This window comes from Eschrichtius robustus, chromosome 20, assembly GCF_028021215.1.
Source record: "Eschrichtius robustus isolate mEscRob2 chromosome 20, mEscRob2.pri, whole genome shotgun sequence".
Taxonomy (NCBI): Eukaryota; Metazoa; Chordata; class Mammalia; order Artiodactyla; family Eschrichtiidae; genus Eschrichtius; species Eschrichtius robustus.
In genome coordinates this window covers 25,148,357-25,166,056 of record NC_090843.1, presented here as the reverse complement: position 1 = coordinate 25,166,056, position 17,700 = coordinate 25,148,357, and the positions used below count along the sequence as shown (strand labels likewise).

The 17,700-nt window shown below is 41.5% G+C and overlaps 1 protein-coding gene across 3 annotated transcripts in view; it reads right to left on the bottom strand.

The window, feature by feature from the left end:
• SPOP (speckle type BTB/POZ protein) overlaps nt 1–11,914 on the bottom strand; it is a 66,541-nt gene extending 54,627 nt beyond the window's left edge. For all 3 annotated transcript variants that reach the window (XM_068530413.1, XM_068530412.1, XM_068530411.1), the window contains exon 1: nt 11,732–11,914. The gene's annotated coding sequence lies outside the window, so the exon portion shown is untranslated. The remainder of the gene's footprint in view (nt 1–11,731) is intronic.
• Nucleotides 11,915–17,700: the final 5,786 nt, after the last annotated feature.

The window sequence follows — 17,700 nt, the reverse complement described above, 5'->3', positions numbered from 1 at the left end:
CCCTGAAAAGTCCCTTCCATTGAGTCTGTTAAGTTGAAACTATTTTCATGATACTAAGAAACTACTGCCTTTTTCATTGTGTTGGCATTTGCACTGGTGATACAAAACCAATAATGGGTATAACTGTGGATGCCTTAGCTTAAATCAAGGTAATGGCATCAAATAGCACTAGAGTTCTGTGTGTCTTTTATCATCATGGACTAGTGATCTTTTTTAAAAGTCAATTTCACTTAAAAATGTTCTTGATGAAGCAATAAAAATTATTAATTTTATTAAATCTGAGCCCTTGTACAGGTCTTTTAAATATTCTGCGTGATGAAATGGGAAGTATGCAAAAAGCACTTCTACAGGATAGTACATTGGTTGTCTCCAGGAAAAGCAATTGTGACTCTGATTAGTGAGCTAAACTAACCGCTTTTTTCATGGAACACTACTTTTAATTGGAACAAAGGGCAAACTGTGGTTATTCAGACATGAATATTTAGCAGGCAATTTCTTGAAAATGAAGTGATTCTATCCCTTCAAGGAAAACAATTGATAGTATTTGTTGCCAATGATAAAGTCCAAGCTTTCAATCAAAAATTAAAATTTTGGAAATACAGTAGCTGCTTAATAGATGCCCAATACTTAACAAATTTTTCTGATAAGAAGGACAGTGATATTAGCTAATGTGGGTTTTTTGGTATTATATTATGAAACGTGTCATTTGGAAGATCTGCTTAACTCAATGAACCAACATTTCCTAAACAACCAATGCATGATATTATAAAATCATGTATCATGATATTATAAAATTCATGTAAATCAATTTTAATGTAACAGTAACATCGATATGATTTCAGATTCCACACTGCAACCTAACTTATGAAGAAACTACCAATTATCAAGTTTTGGTGTAGTATCAGAGAATAATATGCACAACTGTCTGAAAATACTCCTCCCTTTTCCAACTACAAGTCCTTTAAGGCCATATTTTCCTCATGTATTTCAATCAAAACAATTTATCACATCAGATTGAATACAGAAGCAGATACGAGATTCTAGCTGTCTTCTATTAAGCTGGATATTTAAGAGATTTGCAAAAATCTAAAAATGTCACTCTTCTAATTTTTTAAAGTTATTTTTCATAAAAATATATTATTTGTGTTAATATGATACCTTTTTAAGTAATTAATATTTTTTAATGTTTTTTGTTTTAATTTCTAATTTAGTAACTATCAATAGATATAAACCACATAAAGAAAAGCGCAATAATTTTTAAGAGTGTAAAGAGGGACTTCCCTGGTGGTCTAGTGGTAAAGAATCCGCCTCCCAATGCAGGGGACACAGGTTCGATCCCTGGTCAGGGAACTAAGATTCCACATGCTGCGGGGCAACTAAGCCCACGCACCTCAACTAGAGAAAGCCTGCTCTCCACAACTAGAGAGAAGCCTGCGCGCCGCAACGAAAGATGCCACAGTGAAGATCCCGCGTGCTGCAACTAAGACCTGATGCACCCAAATATAAAATATAATAAATCAATAAAACAAGTATATATTTTTTTAAAAAAGTGTAAAGAGTTCTGAGACCAAAAAGTTTTGAGAACCACTGCTTAAGAGAATTTGCCTCTGATTCCAGCCCCAAATTGCTTTTGGTATCCTCAACCAGAGTTAAACCTGGGGCAGATATCTGGCCCAGGGGAAATCAAGCCTTAGACTGACCAAATCAGATATTGCTCAGGAATCTGAATTAAGGTTCATGGATACTGAGGTCTGTTTATGGTGGAACACTAGAGTCTAACTGCTGAAGTATTGTACTTGGAACTGTCTTGGTGCCAGCCCTTTCTGAAGCCTTGTTGTTCAGCTTTTCCTTGGATTCGACGACAGCTATTTCCTTCTGATAAATCTTTTATATGAGCTATTTTAAATAGGCTTCTTTTCCTTATGATCAAGAAAGCCTTAACACCATAGAACCTCAATGCCGTTACCAAAAGTGTTTCATCTGGTGTCCTTGTATGAGACAACAAATTATAACAAGATTCTCCTCCATCTGAAGACCATATTCCTATATAAAAAAAAAAATATCGGGCTTCCCTGGTGGTGCAGTGGTTGAGAATCTGCCTGCCAATGCAGGGGACACGGGTTCGAGCCCTGGTCTGGGAAGATCCCACATGCCACGGAGCAACTAGGCCCGTGCGCCACAATTACTGAGCCTGCGCGTCTGGAGCCTGTGCTCCACAACAAGAGAGGCCGCGATAATGAGAGGCCCGCGCACCACGATGAGGAGTGGCCCCCACTTGCCGCAACTAGAGAAAGCCCTCGCACAGAAACGAAGACCCAACACAGCCATAAATAAATAAATAAATAAATAAATAAATAAATAAATAAATAAATAACGATTAAAAAAAAATCACTCCAACAAAACTAAAAATTGAATGGAAATTATCGGCTCATTCAGAATAAGAGACAAACTTAATGACCAGCTGCTAGATAAGGGAGGTTTGATTTTTTTCTCTCTTTTGGAGAAGGCCATTATATATCATGTCAATACAATTTAGACAGCAAATGGCTTCAATGAAATACACCAATCTGACAGGGTTTTTCAGAGAGGCTGATGAACAGAAAAAGAACAAGGTAGTGAGACCTGCCCTACCAGATATGAACAACTATTATAAAGCTATGATAATTAAGGCAGTGTAGTACCAGCACAAGATATGCAAACAGACCAATGGTACAGAATATAGAGAACACAGACACAAATCCTCATATATTCGGAAACACGTAGGTGGTATTTAAAGTTGTAGGGGGCAAACATGACTATTCAATAAATGATGGTGGCGTATCAGGTTATCCTATGGAAAGAAAATTAAATCCCTACTTTGGGTTATCCTTATGAAAATAATTAGGTCCCTACTTAACACCAAGCATCAAAATAAATTCTAGGTGGATTAGAAACCTAAATGTGAAAAACATAACTTTAAACCTTGTAGAAGAAAGTACAGGATGTAACTATTACCTCACAAGAAACACACACCATAAAAAAAAAAAAATCCTACTTTAAAGTTTAAACTTAGTTTCAGTAAAAGATAAAGTTAAAAAACAAAATATACCCATTATGGATGGCTATTATTTTTTTAAAAAAGCAGAAAATAACAAGTGTTGCCAAGGATGTAGAGAAACTGGAACCCTTGTGCACTACTGGTAAGAATGTAAGATGGTGCAGCCATTACATTAAACTGTATGGAGGTTCCTTAAAAAAAGTAAAAATAGAATTAACATATAATTCAGCAATTCCACTTCTGGGTATATACCCAAAAGAATTGAAATCAGGGTCTCAAAGAGATATTTGCCTGCCTATGTTCAGAGCAGCATTATTCACAACAGCAAAAGGTGGTAGCAACCCAAGTGTCCATTGGTGGATGAATGGATAAACAAAATGTAATTACACACATACAAAGAAGTATTATTCAGCCTTGGAAAGGAAGGAAATTCTGACACATGCTAAAATATGGATGAACCTCATGGACATCATGCGAAGTGAAATAAGCCAGATACAAAACGACAAATACTGCATGATTCCGCTCATATGAAGTATCTAAAGTAGTCAAAATCATAGAAACAGAAAGTAGTACCTGTTTCTAAATACCAAGAAAAGGATTATGTAAATCTCAAATTAAGGAGATGAATGATTACATATACATCTTTTTTTTCTTACAAATAAATAGACAGATTGATAGGAGGAATTAGAGGTCTTCAGGGAGCTACTGCAAGCCCTTCTTTGATGTAGCTGGTGCCACAGCCTGAAGATTTATGCCAACAGCTTCTTAGAAAGCAACAGTCAAGAATAAAGGTCTCTGGGACTTCCCTGGTGGTCCAGTGGTTAAGTCTCTGCGCTTCCACCGCAGGGGGTGTGGGTTTGATCCCTGGTCAGGGAACTAAGATCCCGCATGCCGTGCGGCGTGGCCAAAAAATAAAAAACTTTTTTAAAAGAGTTGTTCGGACTTCCCTGGTGGCGCAGTGGTTAAGAATCCGCCTGCCAACGCGGGGGACACGGGTTCGAGCCCTGACCTGGGAAGATCCCACATGCCGTGGAGCAGCTAAGCCCGTGCGCCACAACTACTGAGCCTGCGCTCTAGAGCCCACGAGCCACAAGTGCTGAGCCCACATGCCACAACTACTGAAGCCCGTACACCTATAGCCCGTGCTCTACAGCAAGAGAAGACACTGCAATGAGAAGCCTGTGCGCTGCAACGAAGAGTAGCCCCCGCTCGCCGCAACTAGAGAAAGCCCGCGCACAGCAACGAAGACCCAATGCAGCCATAAATAAATAAATAAATAAAATAAAATTTTTTTTTAAAGTGTTTAAAAAAAAAAAAGAAGAATAAAGGTCTTCACAGTCAAGCAACAGTTACTGTCCGAATGTAAAATTCCCATTCTGTGGTCTGCATCCAGCTCTCCGAAAGCAGCATGACCAACTTTGCCACACAGAGCAACTAAACAACTCCTGCCAATTCTATTAAAACATGACCATAGTTGTAAGAATGAAGGCCCAAGTGTTTCCTAAAGAGGCTAAACTTCAGAATCTTTTTTCCTATAATGGGAGTTTGTCAAAAACAAAAGTAAAAGAAGCTACTGGATCTTAGTAGCAAATGTATCACCATAGTCTTTCAGAGTGATTCACCATGACTGAAAACAAACACAAGAAACAGGTGTGCTTCCCTGAATACACAACCAGAATTTAATATGGAGGCAGTATTGTTATGAAAGTAGGTTAAGAATAACCTTATAAAATCTGAAAGTAAATACGACAAGATGGTAAAACGAAAAATGAATTTCAGATAAATATCAGAATACTGTTATTGTCAGGCTTTGAGTAACCTGAAATCAGTAAGTTACTCAAAATACCACTGTAACGGTAAGAATCTTATAAATCATTTTCTGCTAAGGCAGGAATTAGTTTAGCCCCTAAAACAGTTTTAGAATGTAGTTCCACTGTATCTTTCATTTATATTAACCTTCATTAGTGTGATGGATTTTCAGAAAACACTGTGGATGCATCAACATTTCTGAGTCCATAGTACACGATAAAAATCCACAGGATCCAGCACTGTTCCACACCCTGTGTTAAGACAGCTAGATATCAGAGTTCATGGCCTATCTGAAAATTTTCCCTAATTAAGAAAAATTTGTCTCTTTTTTATGATGAAATCTAGTGATAATGAAAAAAACATGCTATTACAGCATAATCTTACATAACAGTCCAACTGTGTTGGAGAAATGTGTGTAATTGAGGAAAAGGGAGGAAAGACAAACACATACTTGTACATATATACATATACATACAAAGATTTATAACAATCAAAACCCCATATCCCCAAGATACTATATACAAATTATCAGTTTCTAAATTTCATCCTGTGTACCTTTCTATCTCAGAAAAAAAGCAAGGTTGCTCATGAGAGAAGAAACTACCCAGTCTCCTCTATAGCTAACCTTATATTAACGATGTGGGGGTGGGAAGCAATGTTCTCTTCAGAGATACTACCTGTCTTCACAAAGACTATTCAAGATAAGAAATCTGTGAGGTCTCAGATTCAGAATCCAGCAATGCCAGTGGCACAGAAGTGAGTCAAACACTAGGTGCATTGTGTTAAAAGAAAGGCACCTTTAGTTTTTAGAATTTGGTGCCAGAAACTCCCTAGGGAGATGAACAACATAATTTATTAAAAGGGAAGAAAATGTAATTAATGTATATATAAATGTACGGAGGTGAGGTGAGGGGACATTTGAGACAAGAAAAATACAAAGTGATCCAGGGACTTCTTTTACTAGAAGCACTCATACACCAAGCTTAAGGGTTCCCATAGGTCAAATATGGGACATTTTGAGTATCAAAAAAAGGTTATAATTATTGGTAAAACATAGACTAAATTAAAATCCACGAGTTTATAATGATACTAAAACCAAGAGAGCAAGAAAAAGAAACAATTCATTTGCTATCATTAAAGGTATACCAACTCCTTACTCAGAAAATTGCTAAAGGGAAAATTAAGAATTTACCTGAAATTTTGGGAAGAAATTATAATTTATTCCTAACTGATGAGGGAAATCTTTACAGAAGATGGAAGGCAAAGGAATGGCAGAATTAGAAAATTATCATTTTGTGATAACCAAAGAAATAACTGATTCAGGCAAGGATCATCATCAGAAGGTGAAATGTTGCTGGAGAAGTAAAATAGTATCATGCCAAAGTGTCACCACTCTACAGATTACGTGCTAATTACAAAGGGGAAAAAAGTCTTTACAGTGAAGAGACCTGGTATTTATGATCTTGAACAAACAAATTCATCACCATTAACAGTCAGACATTATGACATGATGTTTCTCTTACTGTGATGTGATACAAGGTACACAGCATCACCTACGAAGTATTATTACCAAAAATGTTTAACCTGAATCTAACCAAGACTGCACTGCCAGTTTGTAGGAAATACAGGGATAAAGGAACAAATTAAATGAAACTGTGAGGAAAACACTCAGAAAATTCCAGAAGTGATATGTTATACAAGACAGATGGCCGGGTCTCTTCAAAAAGGCAATAAATACTGCATGGTTCCTAAATAAAGGGTTCTAGATTGAGAAAGAGACTAAAGAGGGGACTTCCCTGGCGGTCCAGTGGTTAAGACCTCACCTTCCAATGCAGGGGGTGCGGGTTCGATCCCTGGTCGGGGAGCTAAGATCCCACATGTCTCGTGACCAAAAAACCAAAACATACAAAAAACCCAGAAGCGGGCTTCCCTGTTGGCGCAGTGGTTAAGAATCCGTCTGCCAATGCAGAGGACACGGGTTCGAGTCCTGGTCCAGGAAGATCCCACATGCTGTGGAGCAACTAAGCCCGTGTGCCACAACTACTGAGCCTGCACTCTCTAGAGCCCATGCTCTGCAACAAGAGAAGCCACAACAGTGAGAAGCCCGCACACCACAACAAAGAGTGCCCCCAGCTTGCCTCAACTAGAGAAAGCCCACGAGCAGCAACGAAGACCCAACACAGCCAAAAATAAAAACAAATTAATAAATAAATTTATTTAAAAAAAAAAACCAGAAGCAATATTGTGACAAATTCAATAAAGACTTTAAAAAAAAAAAAGAGACTAAAGAGACATGTTTGGGGCTTCCCTGGTGGCTCAGTGGTTAAGAATCCGCCTGCCAATGCAGGGGACACGGGTTCGAGCCGTGGTCTGGGAAGATCCCACATGCCGCGGAGCAACTGGGCCCGTGAGCCACAATTACTGAGCCTGCGGGTCTGGAGCCTGTGCTCCGCAACAAGAGAGGCCGCGATAGTGAGAGGCCCGCGCACCGCGATGAAGAGTGGCCCCTGCCTGCCACAACTAGAGAAAGCCCTCGCACAGAAACGAAGACCCAACACAGCCATAAATTAATTAATTAATTAATTAATTTTAAAAAAAATTTTAAAAAAATTTAAAAAAAAAAGAGACATGTTTGGAGAAAAAAATACCAATAGCTAACAAGTGTTGTATTGGAGACAACTGCGAAAATCTGAACATGAACTGAATATTAGATGGTATTAGGAAAGTATTGTTAATTGCCTCAGCTGTGACAATGTAAGAACAATTAACTAAAACAATGTCTTTATTTTAAAAAGATGCATCTACAGTAAAGTATTAAAGTATTAAGGTGTCATGACATCTACAATATAAAGATTTATATATTATATGCAAACACATATGCACATACATAGATAAAGCAAGTATAGAAAACATGAAAAATTGTTGAATCTAGGGGATAATTGGTATAAAGGTGATAACGGTACTGTTCTTTCAATTTTTCTGTATGTTTAAAATTTTTCACCTAAGCAGCTGTTAAGGGGGGGGGGGGGCTCAAAATGTACTTCCTCCCAGAAGGCCTTCCAAATGACCTCGCCTCTAAATCTTAATCGCTTCTTTACAAAGTCCTCTCAGCATGGAACACATATTTCTGTTCCTGTTCTGTTTTCTAATTGTTCTCTTATAATTTGATATACTCAGATTTGGTTTTCCAATAAAATTGTAAGCTCCTTCCAGCACAGACATCTTTTAATTCTTTTCTATTTTCTCACAGCTCATAGCGAAGCACGAATTCTGCAATTAGCAGACTTTTTTAAAGTACCAGTAGCGAACCGGTTTTCAAGGCAGAAACAGAGATACAGATGTAGAGAATAAATGTCTGGACACCAAGTGGGGGGGCGGTGGGATGAACTGGGAGATCGGGGTTGACATATATACGCTAATATGTATAAAATAGATAACTAATGAGAACCTGCTGTATAGCACAGGGAACTCCACTTCGCTGTACAGTAGAAACTAACACAACATTGTAAAACAACTATGCCCCATTAAAAAAAACCAAGTAAATAAAATAAAAATTAAAAAAAAAAAAGTACCAGTAGCAGTATTCTGTGCAGGCACTCAGAAAAGCACCTTAACTAACTGGGTTAGCTTTTCAATTCCTCAACAGAATGGCAGTACACTCGTATAAACAATTTTGAGTCACTGCTATCAAAAAGAGATCATCAAACATCACTTATGGGCTTATAGAATTTCACATAGAGAAACTAGCAGCAAGAGTTAAAGGGAGAAATTAGAATATAGGTTCTACATGTCTTCCTAGCATTGTTAATGGATTTCCCGTGTTACCCAGGCATACAACTTTATTCTCATGACGTTATTCTTCAGTCCAGCAATGTCTATCACCACCACCCCCATCTGCAAAACAGTGACAGTATTTATCCACAACTCCTGGGTGTAATGAATCTTAACAAGCTACATAATGAACTTTAAAAACTTAGATAAAAGAGTGCACAAAAAAAAAAAAAAAAAAAGAGTGCACAGACTTTTTTTTTTTCTTTTTTTGGCCGCGCGCGTGGCACGCAGGAACTTAGGTCCCTGACCAGGGACCAAACCCACACCCCCTGCAGTGGAAGCATGGATTCTCAACCACTGGGCCACCAGGGAAGTCCCCTGCACAAAGATTTTTAAAATTTGATAATACAGTGTTGGTGAGAAAAGAGGCAGACTCGTACACTGCAGGCAGGAATATAAATACAACCTCCATGGAAAGCAGTTTAGCGATATCTAACAACATTAAAAATGCATATATCCTTCCACTGGGAATTTATCCAACAGACACCCATGTACATAAAAAGTACATACAAGGAGTTAATTGTAGCACTGAAAGCAACCTAAGTATCCAATAAGAGCTGGCTGAATAACGGTACATCTATACAGTGGAATATCTGCCATCTTTCAAAAAAGGAGAGGTACTCTATGTACTATATGAAATGACAGCCAAGATATATACTCAGTAAAAAAAAGGAAAGTGCAGAATAGTGGGTATAGTATCTTATCATTTGCATAAACAACAAATAAAAACAAAATACCAACGAATACATAGTTGTATATGCTTATAAAAGCATTATCTCTCGAAAGGTAAACAAGATACAGGTAACAACAGTTTCCTTTGAGTGAGGTAACTAGAAGGATGAAAGGAGGACAGGAGAAGAAAGATTCTTCCCTCTCTCTGTGTAGCGTTTGAGTTTTGTTTCATATGTATGTATATGTGTTACCCATTTTAAAGAGTTATTTTTTTAAACATGGCTCTGCACCAATTCGAATTATTTAATTAATACTTATCTTAACCTAAAAGCATTTCACGTCTTCATACCATGAAAATTTTACATGAGACTTCAGTAAATTCAACCAGATAAAAACAAAGCATCCTGCAGGACAGAAGCCTACTGAGAAGAGAAATGGACATTTATTACCTCCATAGCTTTACTTCAAGATTTTACCAGACTACCTGATGGAAGTCTGGACATAGCCAACATTAAACATCTCCAAGCACCAAACTAACCACTATGAAGAGCTCTAAAAGGAGAAGTCCCAAAGTACCAAATGGACACCAACCACCCCCAGCCTAAGTGTGAAGCTGTCACAATAACTTACACTCCTCAGTCTTCACACAAGGAAAAAAAAGATGAGTCTCCAGCTCTTTCACAGGACACAAGAAGATATATGCCCCCCAAATTCCTGTGCTTCCTCTGTGTCCTCTCTTGGCTCCAGCTGTAACCATGGCAACAGAAAACAGCACAAAAGACAGCTGAACCATGAGAAGGCCAGAGTTAAATGGGGAAGTGAAAAAAATATATATATACTTTAAGGCCCAAGAACATAAGGTCCTAGAGTTAAGAATGGCAGCAAAAAAAAAAAAAAAAAAAAAGCCTTGAGAGGCGAATACCAAAGAAAGAACACAAAGGAAAGAGAAGAGAAAATAAGGCTCACTAATAATATGTCCCATTCCTAAGTTATCCAGATAGGAGACAAGGTTGGCAAAGACAACTGAAAAACACAGAAAATGTGCACACACACACACCCAACAATTTAGTTATTCATTTCAATGCTATTCAGCAAACCTTTTGCTTGTAAGAGTTTATTAACTCCTCACTCTGTTCTGATGGCAGAGGTTAAAAAGCAGCAAGTATCCAAAGCAGTGGCAACACAAGAAGGAGCAAATTAAGGGACCACGTATAATCTGCCAACGGATAACCCAGGTTCTATAACACTGAAATATTATTGTACCTTAAAGTTAACTTTTAAAAATTGCTCTTTGTTATTTGCAAATGTGAAAGAAACACCACTCTTGTTACTTAAAATTAAAACTTCCACTGGGTAATTTATTGTCCACCAGTAGTTTCAGATTGCTTGTGTTTTCATGTGCTGTTCAGAGCATCAATAATGTACAGCTAAAACGAAAGCGCTAAGGAAGATCTTTTACCAAAAAAGAGGCAAATAGGTCACACAAAGTAGGAGGGCTGGAGATGAGAGAACCCTGACGTCTTGATTTACAATTACTACTCTAAGCCTTATACCCTTCGCTCTTTATCTAGTTCTGTGAGAATAATAAATAATTTTACTAAACGAAAACTCCCCTTACTTTCTTTTTTATGACCCTAGTCCTCCTTAGAAAGGCTACCAAAATCCCCTGCCAGAATAATTGAATGGGTTGGGGCACCTACTCCTAAATTTAGGGGAAGTTTGCATTAAAGATACAACATGACAATGGGAGTATCCGAGGAAAGAAAAATAATACTAAAACTAGAAGTTGCAGTGACAGTTTCAAAAGAAGTGTCAGCGTGGGGCATGTTGGCTCTGGGAGGCGTTTGTAGCCTGGGAGTCTCTAGGACAACACAAGATGCGAACGGTGCTTTGTCATAAACTCCCTCAAATAATTTAAATTCTCCCTTTTGGATAAAAGCAACAAGCTCACTATCTGGCACCAAGTCTAGCCCACTGCCCGGGAAGAAGGCAGGCGCGTGGTCAAGGGTCTCTTTATCCCGCAGGTCGCTGCAACACAGCGATGCGCATGCGCCCCGAGGGCAGCGAACAAGCACCCCGGGCGCGTTCACACTCGCGCATGCGCAGTCACCCATCTCGCCGCAGGCGACAGCTCACTATTTGGCAAGGGGGATGGGGCTGGGAAAATTATGGGGGGGCCGAAGGCGGGGGCGCGTTTACGGTTGATTAGGCTCTGGCATTCGCGGGCCACGTAACCCGGCATGTGGGAAATGGGGCAGAGAAGAGTTATGTGCGGCGGGGGGGGGGGTGGGGTGGGGGGGGTCAGTCACCCCTTAAGGGAGACGCCCCCCCCCCCACTCCGACAGGACAACCCTCTTCCTCGACTCTCCTCCCCCCACTCACCTGAGAGCGGCGGCGACAGCTGCTGGTCCCCGTCCCCCTGCACTCGCCTCATACTGTCCGCAACATCCGGGACCTGCGGAACCGCCGATACACAAATACACACACACTCGGAGCGCGCACACACACACACACACACACACACACCGAAACACACCAGCCGGGGCGTCAATGGCGTCAGCACGTCGACGCGGCGAGCGCGTACCCGCCGGGCCCCACCCCGCGCGGCCTCCGCCCCCTCTACTCCCCTCCCCTCCCCTCCCCTCCCCTCCCCTCCCCTCCCCTCTCTGGGTTCTCATGCCCCTCCTCCCTCTGCTTCAAGGCTCCGCCTACCTCCCCTAGTGCGCATGCGTCCCGGTTCTCACCAGGGCCCGAGGATTTGCGGGGAAGGAGGGGCCTGAGAAGAAAGAGGCGGGAACTCGGAGGGGGTCGCGTGTAGGGCGCGGCAGGCTTCGCAGAGGTGCGAGGACCAAATAGAGTGGGAGTGGGGTGGCCGTAACAACAAAGGCATTTAACAACAGCAACTTATACTTGCAAGCAGGGTGTGGATTACTAACGACTTTACCTCATTTTTTTCTAACCAACTGTCAGTAAAATATTTTTTAGACTTTATGATGATGTTAGAGACTCTTTTAAGTAACATAAAACTGAGCATTTGGAAACAGAAAGGAGAAGGACCGTTCTTTTGAGGGAAGGCAGGCATATAGGTGGCTTAACTGAAAGGAAGCTGATTCAGTGACAATTTATTGTCTTGGACACCTGGGTCCCCAGCTGGTCTTACATCCTAGCTCCCCAAGGGCTATCGTTGATTCCTGAGTTGAGTAAAAGAAAAAAGTCTCAGGGATTTCTCTGGTGGGCCAGTGGTTAGGACTCCACGCTTCCACTGCAAGGGGCATGGGTTCAATCCCTGGTCGGGGAACTAAGATCCCACATGCCGTGCAGTGCGGCCAAAAAAAAAGAAAGTCTCAGAGCATCTTGGCCCTGGGAGAAAAAAGTCATCTCCACGTTATTACGTTAGAGTAATAATGTCAGTAATGGGATATTTGTTATTGTTACAATTCTTTCCTTTAGCTTCAACTTTAAAAAATTATTCTTACTGAATCAAGACAAATAATCCGGAACAGGCGTTGTCTCTTTTCCATACTGAGATTGTATCATTACGTAGACACGCACACAAATGCACGAGAAGGCATTGTATCCAAAAGAGCAACCAGATGAATCTATGGGTGGTGGGGTGACAAAGTGTGGGCCCTGCCTTGGGGATAGCTACCGGAAGCTCTGCTTCTGTGGGACTGTCTCCTGCCACATGCATCCTGGCTCCAGGTGGCTGGTGAGTCTGTTCAGCAGGAAAAGCTGGGAGCCCATGAGCAAAGCCACAGGGGAGGCTGTGACAGTGCCAGGCTGCCTTCCACTTTCAAATACGCAAGCACACCCTAAATTCCACAGCTTAAAATGTCCTAGGAATGACGGACAAAACACTCTAAACTCCTTAAGCTTGCTCAACCCATATTTCAGCCAAAATGATCAAGAAATGGAGATCCTAAATTCAACAATGATGTGGTTACTGTGCCTGCCCCACTTAAAACAAGAAGCACTTTCGTCACCTATTAGGCTGGTGCCTGAAACTTTCCAATTAGATTCCACTCATCATCATCAACAAACATTTCATTCTGTTAGCTGAAGCCAGCCAGGTTTTTGGTCCTTGGGAAGCATCAGAGTGCCCCACAGGCAACCCAGTAACCAGTTACAAGTAACTGATTCCTAGTGTCACTGAAACTGTTCAGTTCCTGTTCTTTTGACTTCAGATTTCACGGGATGACAGGGAAGAAAGAAAAGGGGTACTGCTTGGAGGGAGGAGCATGGAGGTGGGAAGGGGTGCAGAAGGAGGAAACTGGAGGCACGGACAACATACTTTAGCTACCTTACAATTGGGGCTAATCATTACAGTTTAGTCAGATTCTGCCTGGGACCTGGGAAGTGACTCCTCAGAGCTGGTGAGTCTGCACCAGCAGCTTGTCCAGGCTGGCCCTGAATCTCCAGAGAGCTGGAAGGACATAAGAGTCCTTTCTCCATCTGTAGCCTGGTGTGATGAGGCTCCCATTCTACTGTGGGGACCATACCGCCCACCTGAGATGTGATCCCACCAGCCTCTGTACAAAGGACTTTGATTTGGTGTGGATCTGATTAAACGACTGTAGATGTCCTTGGAAGCACTGTGTGGAAGAATTTTAAACAGCTTCTCCTTTTTAATATGCACTTCCTCTTCAGTTTTAATTATTTTGTTCCTACATTTTCCCTTTCAATTTACTAAAATCTAGAAATGTAATTAGAGCAGAGGCTGGGCTCAGAGAAAGCTGCCAGGATTTCTACAGCATGATTAAATACACTAGGCATCCCTTTAGTGTGGGGCTGAAAAATAGGATTCTCATTATTATCTTTCCTTATCCAGGAAAGAATCAGTACCATGTACAGATACGGATTTATTGAAAATGCAGCACTAATTAAAAACTCACCCAGCCTCTTGATGAGGTCTTGGGGGGGGAAAGTGCAGTTATTTAATTATTTCCTCCATTTACTGTTTTGTTGTTGTAACCACAACAATCAAGAAACCCCCTCTTCTCTCCCCTCAGGAGGGACTTAATGAGGCTTTTATCTATGCAACAACAATCAAGCTTACAATGGCACCAATTCAACTCACTGCTCTTTGTCATGGTAGGAAACATACAGAACTTGTTTTCTTAATCCAAAACACAAATGACAAAGTGTTCTTTGGCCATCATGAGCCAGGTCTGGGCAAGGAATCTGTCCCAAAGACCCCTAGACGTCTGGTATTTATTCTGCCAATGAGGATCTTCAGCTCCATTTTACAGTCCAATAAGCAAAGGCATGGTTTCCCCTGAAGGTGGTGTAGGGGAGGTAGAGGCAGGCAGGAATGAATAGAAGATGAGTGCCTGGATAGGAGGTGGAAATTCAGGAAGGACGATCCTTAGTAGGGGCATGGTCCTGTCTAAAGTGACAGATGACACCCCCTGGGGTACAGATGTAAGACCACACTCAAGGAAGCATACCAACAAGAACACACTGATGAGGTTGTGCTAGGGCTGTGATGGGGTTAGTAGAAAACTGGCAGCAATTAAACATTTATTGATTGATTAAATTTCATAGTGAAGCAGCTGTGGCTTAATGAATGAGCTCCAGCCGCCTCGGAGACTCAAGTTCAAACCCAGCAATATCGCTTTCTATATATAAACTTGGACGAACCTCGCTGAGCCTGTTTTTCCATATGAACAATGGAGAAAATAATGCTCACCATATCATAATGTTGTGAGGATTAACTGAAATAATATATGAACATAGCACAGTCCCTCTACACAGAATAGAATAGACCCCACTTATTTACGGTTGTGTTACTGAATGTGGATTTGGGGGTAAGTGTTCACATGCCTGCTGATCTTCAAGCCTCACTCTAATCAGTGTGCCATCCTTGCTCCTTTCCTTTACGCCCTTCTTTAGAATTCTTCAGGAAGCATGGAATCAAAGAAAGCAGCACGGGCTTCTCGGCCAGAACACTGACACTCGCTAGCCAGGGTCCCTGAACAAGCTCCTTGACCTCAGGGTCTGTTTCCTCACAGATCAGTCAGGTTTCTGGTTGCAAGAACTGCCCCAACGCTGGCTCTATCAGCCCCAACTGGAATTTACTGAAGAACTATCTCTGGCTCCCAGAATTGTCAGGAGCTGAAGAATCGGTCTTGGAAATTCTGCAGAAACCAAGGGCTAGTGGAGGAAAAACAACAACCTTCTCTAGTAGGACCTTCTGGCCAGGAGGTCCAACCGCTGGGCACTGCCACGAAGTGCCACCACCAGACACATGGCTCCTGCTGCTGCCGTTGCAAAAGGACGTTTAACCTTCCTTCCATCTGTGTGCCTCAGGCTGCAAACCCAAAGCCCATGCAGCAGCGCCCTGTTGACTAATCCTAGACCACATCCTGGGCCCTGACCACCATGGGGGAGGGGGGAGGGGCGGTGAGGAGGGAAACGAAGAATGGTCTCGCTGCCATGGCGCCCACGGTGTAACGTTCAGCACTTCTTCTCACTGACGCTGTCCGCCGCAGGGTACTCATCCCAAACAGGAAGGGGGTCAGATGCTGGACCACCAACCCTCCCACCTCATCCTTGAAACAGGGCATTCATCATAGGGTAATAAGCAGCATCAAATGACATGTTTGTTCAAAAGTGCTTGGCATATAAAAGACATTCTGTTACTTTACTTCCCCCTTTTATAAAAGGCTTGGAATGGTGTGCTTATCTGAGGATTTGATCAATGTGCTTATAGATATTGAAGTTCTGAGTTTTTCACCTGGAGAAATGGTTGGGAAAGATCATGTCTGAAGCGTGGAGTATCAAGCAGAGGAGAAGCAGTGGGAAAGAGAAGAGAGGAAATGGCAAGTTTGAGTCCACCTTGTCCTTGACTTTTGTCCTGGACTGGCCACACAGCTCCACCTCCATCTTGTTCATCTTTAAAATGGTTCTAAGAATTACCTAAAGTCATTGTTTCAAAATAAGTTTTAGAGGGTCAATATTTGCTTTCAAGAGAGAATATATTACCCAAAAATGGATTATATTCACTGTTATGAATTATTTTCAGTGGTTTCTTGGCCCTATTCTGAATGGGCTTGACCCACTACCTGTTGGTATTTGCCCTAAAATAACATTTACCTAAATGTAGATAAGTTGTTTAGGAAAAACCTTTTTTTTTTCTCTGCCTCCACTCAAATAGAAATTATTTCGGATTTTACAATTTTAGATTATCCTTGCCATGGCTCTACTTTATCAAGGTGAATTGATTTCAACTGAAAGTTTATTCTACATTAGAATCATATTTTTAAAAGGGAATTTAATCTAAAATTCAATTATGGAAGGTCTGTGCCCAAATGAACAGTCAAGTAGCACTTACTGAATGCTCCCCAGGTACAGAGCTCTACGGAGGTAACTACAGGAGAAATCAAAAGAAATAGAAATAGTGTCCCTATTCACAAAGAGTTTTCAGTTTGGAATTTTAAAATTTCAAAACCGGAAGGGACCATACTGATTCTCCAGCCCAGTGGTTTTTGAACAGTGTTTGACTCTCAAGCTCTGGGCTTCTGAAGATTTGCCTCAGGGGTTCCAAGGAAGGGGGGAGCAGCAAAGGGGGCTGGGGCAGTCCAAGCCAAGCCAGTCTGGTTCTCTGTCCACTCATTCAGGCCAGAAATTGGGCACCATCCTTGAGTCCTCTTCTCCCCTAATACCTTACCTCTAATCCATCAGGAATTCCCATAAATTCTAGTTTCAAAGCATCCCTTGAATCCATCCACTTCTCTCCATCCCCCCAGTCCCATTCAAGTTCTAGCCAACATCCTCCTTTGCCTGAACCACAGCGAGAGGGTCCTAACTGGTCTTCCTAATTCTTTGCTGTCCCTCAATCTATTCTTCACTCAGCAACCAGGGCAATCTAATTAAAACTTAAGTCAGATCATGCTGCACCCCTGCTTAAAAACTTTGAATAGCTTCCCATTGTACCAAGAATAAAACCCAAACTTTGTACCACTGCTTTTTTTTTTTTTAACTCACATTTAAAATCTGCATCTATGACTCGTGTGGGAGAGCCTCTTTCTCATTTTTCCATTTTAATTAATTAATTTATTTATTTATTTATTTATTTTTGGCTGTGTTGGGTCTTCGTTTCTGTGCGAGGGCTTTCTCTAGTTGTGGCAAGCGGGGACCACTCTTCATCGCGGTGCGCGGGCCTCTCACTATCGCGGCCTCTCTTGTTGCGGAGCACAGGCTCCAGTTGCGCAGGCTCAGTAGTTGTGGCTCATGGGCCTAGTTGCTCCGCGGTATGTGGGATCTTCCCAGACCAGGGCTCGAACCCGTGTCTCTTGCATTGGCAGGCAGATTCTCAACCACTGCGCCACCAGGGAAGCCCTGTACCACTG